This window comes from Mus caroli, unplaced genomic scaffold, assembly GCF_978045245.1.
Source record: "Mus caroli unplaced genomic scaffold, Mus_caroli_1 scaffold_13, whole genome shotgun sequence".
NCBI classification, from domain to species: Eukaryota; Metazoa; Chordata; class Mammalia; order Rodentia; family Muridae; genus Mus; species Mus caroli.
The window spans coordinates 101638624-101651067 of NW_028227268.1; the positions used below are offsets into that span (position 1 = coordinate 101638624).

Genomic DNA, 12444 nt, shown 5'->3' on the forward strand with positions numbered 1-12444 from the left:
AGCAAAATAATAGAGTCAGACAATACCAGACTTTGGATTTCAAGGTGATAAATGAGTTAAAACCAGCTGATGCACAATACAGCTCCTTTTACACAAGCATTATTGGATACTGTCATGGAGTCACACTTAACCCCCCAAGATTGGAAGACTCTATGTAAGGCTACTCTATCAGGAGATTTCTTACTTTGGGATTCTGAATGGCAAGAAGCCAGTAAGAAAACTGCCAATTTAAATGCTTAGACAAGTAATCCAGACTGGGATATTAACATGCTTTTAGAAGATATGAAGGCAATGCTAATCAGATTGGTTTTCCTGTTGGAGTGTACACGCAGGTTGCTATGGCTGCCCGCTGCACTTGGAAACAGTTACCAGCTAAAGGGGATCTTGGTGGAAGTTTAGCCAGCATTCGGCAGAGTCCTGATGAGCTTTACCAGAACTTTGTGGATAGGCTATTAATGGCAGCTAGTAGAATTCTTGGAGACTCTGACACGGGAAGTCCTTTCATTATGCAATTGGCTTATGAGAATGCTAACGCAGTGAGTCGTGCCGCTATCCAACCGCACAAAGGACAGACGGATTTAGCGGGATATATCCATCTTTGTGCAGAGATTGGGCTGTCATATAATCAGGGTTTGGCTTTCGCTGCCGCTTTGCAAGGAACCACCGTATAAGCAATGCTTTCACAGAAACGAGGAAATTATGCATGTTTTAAGTGTGGAAGTTTGGGTCATTTTAAAAATGACTGTCCTAAGAATAGAGGTGCCGAGAGTGGGCAAGCAGGCCGTGCTCCAGGAGTTTGTCCTTGATGCAGGAAGGGCAACCATTGGGCTAGGGTGGGTAAATCCAAGTCAGACATTCCGGGCCATCCCTTGCTGGGAAATGAGAGGAAGGGCCAGCCCCAGGCCCTGAAATACAGCAAGCAGCTTATGGGGCCATGAAACTGTTGCCCAGCCAAAGAAGTGTAGGATTGGACCTTTGTTCCACTACCCACACAGTATTAATACCAGAAATGGGAGTTCAAACTCTGCCTACGGGAGTTTTTGGACCTCTAAGTGCAGAAACTTGTGGATTTCTTTTAGGATGAAGCAGTTCTATTGTAAACGGTCTGCAGATTTATCCAGGTGTTATAGATAATGATCATGAGGGAGAAATTAAAATCATAGCTGCTTCCCCTCATGGTGTTATAACTGTACCCGCTAATCAAAGAATTGCTCAACTTGTCTTAGTTCCTTTGCATCTGCTACCATCCAGATTTGTTAAGAATAAGAGAGGACAAGGTGGCTTTGGTTCCTCTGGTGTGTATTGGGTTCAATCTTTTACTACTCAGAGACCTAACTTTAAATTGACAATTGAAGGAAAAGGCTTTGAAGAATTAATAGATACTGGAGCTGATGTAACAATTATTAGAGAACAAGATTGGCCTTCAACTTGGCCTTTGTCTGATATGCTTACTCACCTTCAAGGAATTGGTTATGCCAATAACCCAAAACAAAGCTCCAAATTGCTAACCTGGAGAGACGAGGAAGGAAATTCAGGACAAATTCAGCCACATGTTATGTCAAATTGGCCTATTACCCTATGAGGAAGAGATCTCTTATCACAGATGGGTGTTTTAATGTGCAGTCCTAATGAGGTAGTGACCAAGCAGATGCTCAGACAAGGATTTTTGCCTGATCATGGGCTACGAAAGAAAGGACAAGGTATTAAGACTTTTGAAGGTCCTAAACCTCATTCTAACACAAGAGGTTTGGGGTATTTTCAGTAATGGCCACTATCTTGCCTGCATCCCATGCTGATAAAATTCAATGGCTAAATGATATTCCGGTGTGGGTTGATCAGTGGTCTTTACCTAAAGAGAAAATAGAAGCCGCCTCCTCGCTAGTGCAGGAGCAATTAGAGGCAGGACATTTAGTAGAATCTCACTCTCCTTGGAATACTCCAATTTTTGTTATCAAGAAAAAAAAATCTGGTAAATAGAGATTGTTACAAGACCTAAGAAAGGTTAATGAAACCATGGTACCTATGGGAGCTTTACAACCTGGGCTTCCGTCTCTGGTAGCCATTCCTAAAGGATATTATAAAATTGTGGTAAATCTGAAGGATTTTTTCCTTTACATCCTGAGGATTGTGAAAGATTTGCTTTTAGTGTTCCTTCTATAAATTTTAAAGAACCTATGAAGAGATATCAATGGACAGTTCTCCCACAGGGCATGGCTACCTTATGTCAAAAGTTTGTGGCACAAGCCATTCAGCCTGTGAGACAACAATGGCCTATGATTTACATCGTTCATTACACAGATGATGTCTTGATGGTGGGAAAAGACCCCCCCCCCCCAGGATTTGCTTTTGTGTTATAGAGATTTACAAAAGGCCTTAGCTGATAAAGGACTACAAATAGCTCCTGAGAAGATACAAACTCAGGATCCTTATAATTATTTGGGTTTTAGACTTACAAATCAAGCTGTTTTCCCCCAGAAGATAGTTATTTGCAGGGACAACTTAAAAACTTTAAATGATTTTCAAAAATTTTTAGGTGATATTAATTGGCTTCGCCCCTATTTAAAGCTTACTACAGGGGAATTGAAACATTTGATATTCTTAAAGGGAGTTCTGATCCTACCTCCCCTAGATCTTTAACCTCAGAAGGATTGCTGGCCTTACATCAAGTGGAAAGAGCTATTGAAGAACAATTTGTTACTTATATAGATTACTCTTTGCCTTTACATCTGTTAATTTTTAATATGATTCATATGCCTACAGGATTGTTGTGGCAAAGGGCTCTTCTAATGTGGATACATTTGAGGATATCTTCTAAATGTAATATCCTGCCATATTATGAGGCAGTAGCTCAGACGATCATACCTGGAAGGAAGCAGGCACTAACTTTTTGCAAAGAGCTATATATCATTGTTCAGCCTTATAGTGTAGATCAAGATAGTTGGCTGAAGCAGCACAGTACAGATTGGTTGCTTGCTCAAATAGGATTTATAGGAACTATAGATAATCATTATCCTCAAGATAGGTTGATAAAATTTTTAAATGTACATGAGGTGACATTTCCTAAAATGACTTCCTTACAACCTTTATATAATGCTCTATTGATTTTTACTGACGACTCCTCTAAAGGGCGAGCTGGATATCTTATGAATAATCAACAAGTAGTCATATAGACTCCTGGCCTCTCAGCTCAGTTAGCAGAGTGACAGCAGTACTGAGTGTTTTTCAGTCTGTAAATGATGCTTTTAATATTTTTACTGATAGTTAATATGTTGCACAATCGATTCCCTTATTGGAGACCTGTGGTACATTTAACTTTAATACGCCAGCAGGATCCCTGTTTTCACAATTGCAAAGCATCATTCTTGCCTGAAAACATCCCTTATATATTGGTCATATATGAGCTCATTCTGGTCTTCCTGGACCTTTAACTGCAGGCAATGATTGCATCCACAGAGCTCTAGTAGGAGAGGCCTTAATTTCAGATCCTGTTGCTTTGGCTAGACGTGATCATGAAAAATTTCATCTCTCTAGCCATACCTTAAGGCTCCGACACAAGATCACTAAGGAGCAGGCAAGAATGATTGTAAAACAATGTCCTAAATGTATTACATTATCTCCAGTGCCGCATTTAGGAGTTAATCCATGGGGTCTTATGCCTAATCATATTTGGCAAATGGATGTAACTCATTATGCGGAATTTGGAAAATTAAAATATATACATGTTTGTATTGACATGTGTTCAGGATTTCTTTTTGCTTCTCTACATACAGGAGAGGCCTCTAGAAATGTAATTGATCATTGTTTACAAACCTTTAATGCTATGGGATTGCCTAAAGTCATTAAGACAGATAATGGGTCATCCTATACTGGCAACAATTTTACTTCATTTTGTAAGGAATTTGGTATCAAACATAAAACTGGAATTCCTTATAACCCCATGGGACAAGGAATTGTTGAATGTGCTCATCGCACTCTGAAAAATTGGCTTTTAAAAACAAAACAGGGGCAGTTATACCTCCCAAGGTCACCAAAAGCACATCTTGCTTTTGTCTTATGTGTTTTAAATTTTTTTGCAAACTGATGTTAAAGGTCAGGCTGCAGCAGATCGCCACAGGCATCCAGTTACTTCTAGTTCTTATGCCATGGTTAAATGGTGGGACCCATTAACTAATACATGAAATGGTCCAGGCCCTGTTTTAATCTGGGGAAGAGGTTCAGTCTGTGTTTTTTCACAAAAAGAAGATGGAGCACGATGACTGCCTGAAAGACTGGTTTGTCAAGTGGACACAGACCCTGAATCTTCTAGTAAGTATGATTCCAACCTTGATGATGGCTAAAAATCTTTTTTTTTTTTTAGCTGGAAGAGTTAATTTGGAGTACAGCCTCCACTTCCAGAGAATTTACAGCCTTTCTGTTACTTCTCAAAGCCACCTCCCCCACACCGGGAGGTCAGAGTTTGAGCTTGATCTTTGCTAATTTGCAACTGAATAAAGTACCTGGACTTCCCCAAAGAAGCTTTTATCCTGTTGTTTTTCAACTGACTTTGTTTTTCAAGCTGGTCAGTCAATGCCTTACAGCCTGTTTTCAGCAAGCATGCAGCTTTGCGCCTAGCAATCGCCCGTGGCAGAAATTCATTGATATGAAGAAGCATATTGAGTATATATTGTGACTTTGGTCTGATTTGGGAATAAGGTGTTCTATGAGGGCCAGTCAGTCAATGATGGGCAACCAGATTTCGGAACTATATCAATCTATGACAGAGGTATAGGCCAAGAGGCCGTGGTTTATTAATAATACACCACAGAACCATGTTTGTCCAAAATAAACACAAACAAGCAGCATATATTCTCCTTGACGGATAAGAATAGTTCGGGAAAATCTGAGATTTCCCAAGCCAGGCGCAGCCGCCAGCCACCATAACTCCCAGGCAGGACTATGGAGCATAAAATTTTTTTTATGCTGCAGTCCAGCTAATTTTTAGTATATATTTAGGTAGGAATTGTAGCCTCCCTCAGCCTTAAAGCAGGCTGATTCAGACTTTGCTGCCACTGAATATGAAATCACTTGGGGTGTAGCCTTCCAACTTAGATGGCTATATTGTTATGTCAACTGCTCTTCTCTGAGACTGCTACCTGCTGAGAGATCCTTGAGACATTCCAGAGACACATCATATCCTGCATGTCACCTACAGGCTGGCTCCAGGTACCAAGAATGGATTGGGGGAGATGGCCCTTCTCACTTTATAAGCACAATCTCTTAGTAAACTTGCAGGCCTTGATCAGAGAAAAAATTGTCTTGGCCTCAATCTTTTCTCACTGTCTAGTCTCTTTCAGCCCCGGCCTGCCTTTCAGGAGTCTCCGGTTATGTAAGCCACAGGCAGCTTACAGTTACACATATTTATCACACTGCACAAAGCTCAAGTCTAAGTGGGTCAAGGACCTCCACATAAAATTGATTACAGTAAATCTAATAGAAGAGAGAGTGGGTAATAGCCTTGAATGCATTGGTATAGGAAACAATTTTCTGAACAGAACACCAATGGCTCAGGCTCTAAGATCAACAATTGATAAATAGGACCTTATAAAACTCCAAAGCTTCTGTAAGGCAAAGGATATCATCAATAGGACAGTATCTTACAGAATGGGAAAGATCTCCATTAACCTTACATATGACAGAGGGCTAATATCCAAAGTATATAAAAAACTAAATTAAAAAATGGTATGCAGAACTAAACAGAAAAATTTTCAACAGAGGAATCTTGAGTGGCTGAGAAGCACTTAAAGAAATCTTCAATGTCCTTCAATTATCGGAGAAATACAAATCAAAACAACCCTGAGATGTACTCTTCCACCCATCAGCATAGGTAAGATCCAAAACTCAAGTGACAACAGATGCTAGTGAGGATGTGGAGAAATGGGAACACTCCTCCATTGCTGGTGGGATTGCAAACTGGTACAACCACTCTGGAAATCAATCTGGTGGTTCCTCAGAAAACTGGAAATAGTTCTATCTGAAGATCCACCTATGACCTCCTGGTCATATACCCAAAAGATGCTCCACCATACCACAAGGACACATGTTTCATTATGTTCATAGCAGCCTTATTTGTAATAGCCAGAAGTTGAAAACAACCCAGATGTTCTTCAACTGAAGTTTGGTACAGAACATGTGGTTCATTTACACAATGGAATACTATTCAGCTACTAAAATCCAGGACATCCTGAACTTTGCAGGGAAATGTATGGAACTAGAAAATATCGTCCTGAGTGAGGTAGTCCACACCCAAAAGGACATGTATGTATGATATGTATGTATATGACATGTATGTATATGATATGTATTCACTGATAAGTGGATATTAGCCATTTAGTACAGGATAACCACAATATGCTCCACATACTCAAAGGATCTAAACAAGAAGGAAGGCCCAAGTGAGGATGAAAAAGTCATAGGAGACAGATGGAGGGAGGGAACTGGGTGGAAGAAGGGATGAGGATGTTTTAGTATCAGGCCATGGCAAGATGGCCATGAGAATGAATGGAACTGTCAGGATAGGTGTGTGTGTGTGTGTGTGTGTGTGTGTGTGTGTGTGTGTGTGTATGTGTGTGTGTGTGAATCATGAGGAAGTGCCAGAGACCTGAGATGGGGAAGGCTCCCAGAAGTCAATATAGGTGACCTTAGCTGCAATGAATAGCCATAGGAATATGGAACCTAAGGAGGCCACTTCCTGTAGCCAGGCAGGACCTCCAGTCTACTGGCCAACTAACCTGAACCCTTGGGGATCTCAGAGACTGAGCCATCAACCAAGAATATACATGTTCTGGACTAAGTAAGATGCCTGGCACATATATAGCAGATGTGCAGCTCAGTGTCCATGTAGGTCCCCCAACAACTAAAGCCAGGCCTGCCCCTAAAGCTGTTGCTTGTTTGTAGAATCCATTCTCTGACATGGCTCTCTTGTCTGGAATCAGTGGGAGAGGATATACCTAGTCCTGCAGAGACTTGATTCCACAGGCTTGGGGGACATAGGGGGTGGCACTCTCTCAGAAGAGAAGGGGATGAAGGATAGGGAGGGACTATATGAAGGGGGCACTAGAAATGAGGGTAGTGGTTGGGATGTAAATGAATTAATGGAAACATGCACATACACACGCACACCACACACACACATACACACACACACACACACACACACACACACACACACGATCAATAGGTAACAGGTAAGGTCTGTAAAGTATTCCATGACAGTGACAAGCTACGTCTGGCTCCATATATACAGTATAATTAAATAAAATACACATGCTCATACATAGTGTGCTATTTCAGTCTTGTTCAGTTGTCCGTTGTACATAAAAAAAACAAAACAAAACGAAACAAAACAAAACAAAACTACACACTCTTTAGTTTAAACTTTTATGTATGTAAACGAACGAAAACTCTCTTTCTTTGGTTGTTTTCTACTTTCTGTAATCTCTCTCCAGAAGTCTAACTTTTCTTTCTTTTCTTCTTCTTTCTTTCTCCTTCCTTCTCCTTCTCCTTTCCCTCCTCCTCCTCTCCTCCTTCTTTTTTTTTTTTTGGTTTTTCAAGACAGGGTTTCTCTGTACAGCCCTGGCTGTCCTGGAACTCACTTTGTAGACCAGGCTGGCCTCGAACTCAAAAATCCGCCTGCCTCTGCCTCCCGAGTACTGGAATTAAAGGCATGAGCCACCACGCCCGGCCAGAAGTCTAACTTCTTAAGCTTCAGTGGAAATAAAGAGGCTAATTTGTCAGTGCTTCCTGAGAGATATTAAAGTGACAGTAACTTCCCTTTCATAATGAACGTTAGTGGGTCAGAATAAGATTAAGAAAATGTCAGATAAAGCTGGGAAGAGAAACAAAAATATTCTCATTTTTGTCCTCTAACTTCCACTATCTTTCTTACACTGCTTTTTTTTTTCTTTAAAAATATTAATTATTCATTCTTTGGTGTGTCTGTGTACTTGAGCATCACTTCAAGGTTTAGATCAAGGTATGATGGGGAACCACAGATCTCTCTGTGGAGTCTGTTCTTTCCTTTCAGCACGTGGGTCTGGGGAGCTGAACTCACGTTGTCATCTAGTAGCAAGAGTCTTACCCTCTGCCATCTCTCTGGCCTGGATCTCCAGTTACCCTCTGCCTCTGCCTCTCAGGTCCTGAGTTTAAGGTGCCTGTCACCACACTGGGCTTTAAAAATTACTGCCTTAGACTTATTCAAACTCTGCAAATATCTTTTGGTTGCACTGAATTGATGACATACTTTCAGTTTTTCTTTTTAAAGAGGGCTTATGATTGACTATATTTTTTGGAAACATGTTTAAAATTGGCTAGCTTTAGTCATAAACCAAACTTAGAAAAAGATATCTTCAGAGAATTTCTAGTTTATAGGTAGCACCTATAAAGTACCTAGTGGGCAGACTATAAACATAGCCATGTCTGTCTAATATATTTACAAGCTTAGTTATAGGAAATGCTGAATATATTCTACACTTATTTTGGTTTAAGATGCAAAAATGGACTTTGTAGACATATACCATATGCTCTCCTTCCATGCCAAGTTAGCGGGAATTAAGACTGACAGGAATAAGCAAGGTCACCTTAGGCTGAGCCAAATTAGACAACAGAATAATTGTCAGGTTTTCTGTTGGCAGGGACATTTTGTTTTGAGCCAATCTTCATGAATTATAGGCTGTAATTTTTTTCCTGCTAAGTCTATTGGCAGACATTCTGTTGACAATTTCTTTGTTTTGTAAACACTGAAAATTTCCCTCAGTTATATTGTTTCCAGGCACACAGCAGATCCTGAGTAAATGAGTATTTTCGTTTGTTCCAAATGTAAGGAAACTCACATCGATGAGTCAATAAAAACCAATAAGGCCAGCATGGATGCATTTGCTGAGGGAACCAGAGAATCTGGCTTGATTTAACTCTAGCGGAGGTGGCACCACAGCTAGGGGGATTATTTCCAGTTAGTCCCAGTACCATTACATACTGCCCCTCTCACCTGCCCCTGAATTCTTCCCTTCTGAACTGTCTCTTGAGTTATGTAATTATGTGTTAGTGGCCAAGTCGAAATTATGGAAAACTGATTTTTTGAATAATGACATATAGATCTCAGCCAGATCAGAAAAATAACTATTTGAATACTATTATTGAAAGTATAAAACTCACGGGGTTCTAGAGATGGCTCTACAGTTAAGAGCACTGGCTGCAGGAGCGGGGTTTGATTTCCAGCACCCACATGGCAGTTGACCATCTAAAACTGTCTATAACTCCAGTCTCAGTGATCCAATAATATATTCTGAATTCTGTGGGCACTGCACAACATAGTACACAGACATACATGCAGGCAAAACATCCGTACAAATAAAAAAATAAAAGCTGGTTGGCATGCAACTTTAATTCTAGAGGTTACTGGGTCTATGTGAGTTTGAGCCCAAGCTTGGCCTACATGGTGAGTTCAGGGGCAGCCAGGGCTACATACAAGAGACCCTGTCTCAAAAAAGAAAATGCATAAAAGTCTCACAAAAGTGCTGTCAATTCACATAATGGTTAATTAAAAAAAAAAAAAAAAAACTGCTTTCATTCGGAAGCTTCTCACTCTGTCGTATGGCCGAGGCTTACTTGACAGCATTATCCTACAGATAGCCTGTTGTGTGGCTAGTTTTAATTGCTAACTTGGCACACCAGGAATCCCCTAGGGACTGTCTCAAATGGTGAATTTACAGATGAGGCTGGCCTGGCAGATATTTATGGGGGACTTTCTTCATTACATTGATTGATGTGGGTGGTACCATTCCCAGGGTTTAAGTCCAAAACTGTGAATAGAGTATGAGCTGGTCAGTATGCAACCATGCATTCTCTCTCTGCCTTTGACTGCACAAGAGTAGGTGCTTCAGGTTCTTGCCTTGAGTTTTCCACAAAGATGGACTGTGATCAGGCACTATAAACCAAAGAGACCCTCCCTCCCTCCCTCCCTCCCTCCCTCCCTCCCTCCCTCCCTCCCTCCCTCCCTCCCTTCTTTCCTTCCTTCCTTCCTCTCTCCCTCCACCTCTCCCTTTCTTCTTTTCAACTTTTTAATTGATTCTTTGTGAGTTTCACATCATGCACCCCAGTTCTGCTCATCTCCATGTCCCTTAGTACCTGCCCTCTGCCCTTGTAACCTCCTCAGCAAAACCAAACCAAAGCAAAACCAAACCAAACAAAACACAGAAACCATTGTGTCACGGAAGCTGTAGCATGTCACAGTGTGTCCCACAGCATGCCCTTTTGTCCACACATCTTTACAAATAGTCATTACAATGACTCATTAGTTTGGTTCGAGGCCTCTGGCTTCTGCTATCTCACCAGTACTGGCTCTTCACCAGGCGCTCTCTCAGGTATCCTGTTGTTGCCCTATGTCATGGAGATCCTGCAGCTCTGGACCTGCAGAGCCAGCCCTTTTACAAGCTCTAGCAGTTCATAGATGAGGTAGATGTTGGGATGGGCCAATTCAAAGCTCTGGATCTGGGTCTGGGTCTAATCTGTGCTGGTCAACCCCTGCCCCCACCAGCTTTCCTGTACCTGACCTACCAGGTCAAGCTCTCTAGCAATGCCTCAGCTAGCTCACCAGTGCTGCAGCAGGCAAGGGACAGGACCAGCTCTCTGGCTCTCAGGACCCCAGGCCAGCTCTCTGGATTGCTGAAGGTGGCAAGAAGTGGAAAAGGCATCACCTTCATCCTCACAGAGAAGTGGTGGCCAGCTCTCCTTTGTTTACTCCCTTGGGGCCAGCTCCACTGTGCTGCCTAAGCAAGGTGCAGGGCCTACTTTCCCAAGTGCTGCAGCTGGGAGCTCTCCTGCTCTCATGACCCTGGGGTCAGTTCTCCCAACTGCCTCAGGTGACTGGGGTGGGGGTGGGGTGGGGAATCTCTGGTCAACCCCATACCCATGCTGCTCACACCCTTGGGGCTGGCCCACCTGCACTCTCACAACTAGGGTCAGCTTTACTATGCCACCCAGGAGAGCCACAGGACCCTTTCTCCAGTGTGCTGCAGTGAGCAAGAAGTGGGGTCAGCTTTCCAGAGTGCTGCAGCCAGTGAGGGGAGGGGGCAGCTCTGCACAGCCCTTGGACAGCAATGTGTCCCAGGCAGCAGCCCAGATCAGGGATGTCTGTGTGGCCTTGGATGGTAATAGGATCATGGACATCTACAGAGAACCCTGCTACTGCATGGCCACAGACTTAGACAGGGTAATGGGAATTGAACCTGGGTCCTCTCCAAGTAGCAATTGTCCTTCAACACTGAGCCAGCCTTCTGGTGCATGTGTTTTATTGAGAAGTTTTGCACCCGTCTTCACAAGGGAGATGGGTCTTACTTTACTCAATAAAGTTTCCTTACTTTATTGAGTCTTTGTCTGTATTTGCTATTGGTCTAATACTGGTCTATAGAGTCTGAGCACATTCTTTCCTCTGTATTTCCCCAGAATCATATGGGGGAAACACTGATGTTTCGTCAGTGGTCTGCTGGAATTCCAGAGTAAACCTGTCTTTGCCTGAATATTTCGGTGGAAGATTTCATATGATTGGTTCAACCTCATTGCTTGTAATGAATCTGACTATGATATTTCAGGTTGTTTTTTTTTTTTAATATAAGTCCTATGTCTCTACAAATTCATCCATTCCTTTACAATCTTCCGCTTTGTCTTATTTTCTGAATTTTATTGATATCTGTTGAAAAGTCTCTGTTTTCATCTCTAATTTTCTTAATTTGGATCATATTTCTCTTGGGTACTTGAGCCAAAAGTTTATTAAATTTGTTTATTTTTTTTCAAAGAATCAACTCTTTGTTTTATTGATTTTTTTTTTTCTGAATTTGATTTTGTTTTTGTGTCCATTTCTGTTCAGATCTTATTTCCTTCCATCACTTGACCTGTTCCTGTTTTTCCTTTGGTTCTTTACTTAAGATTGATTTGAGGTTTTTTCTTTTTCTCCTCCTCCTCCTCTTCTTCCTCCTCTTTTTTGTTTGATTGTTTTTGTTTTGTTTTGTTTTTTTCATGACAGGGCTTCTCTGTGTAGCCCTGGCTGTCCTGGAAGTCATCTGTAGACCAGGCTGGCCTCAAACTCAGATCTGCCTGCCTCTGCTTCCTGAGTTCTGGAATTAAAGTTGCGAGCCAGCACCCCTGGGGCTCACTTTTATGTAAATAGGTATAGCTACTCATTTCTCAGGACTCCTTTCATTGCATCTAAGGGATTTTACATATGTTTTCACTTTCATTAGATTTTAGGAATATTCTGATTTCCTTTTTACTATGAAACCCATCATTCACAGTGTTTCTGAGTTTCCATGAATTTGTGTGTATGCTCTGTCTGTAGTTTTCCTGGTTTTTATTTCTATTTTATTTCACTGTGGTCATATAGAATAAAAGAAAATATTATGTTGTTAGTACTTG

At 41.6% G+C, this 12444-nt stretch overlaps 1 protein-coding gene across 5 annotated transcripts in view; it reads right to left on the reverse strand.

Annotated features, from left to right (window-relative positions):
• The window catches only part of Wdpcp (WD repeat containing planar cell polarity effector), a 363888-nt gene that overhangs the window by 29605 nt on the left and 321839 nt on the right, over positions 1–12444 (reverse strand). The gene's annotated exons all lie outside the window — the stretch shown is intronic.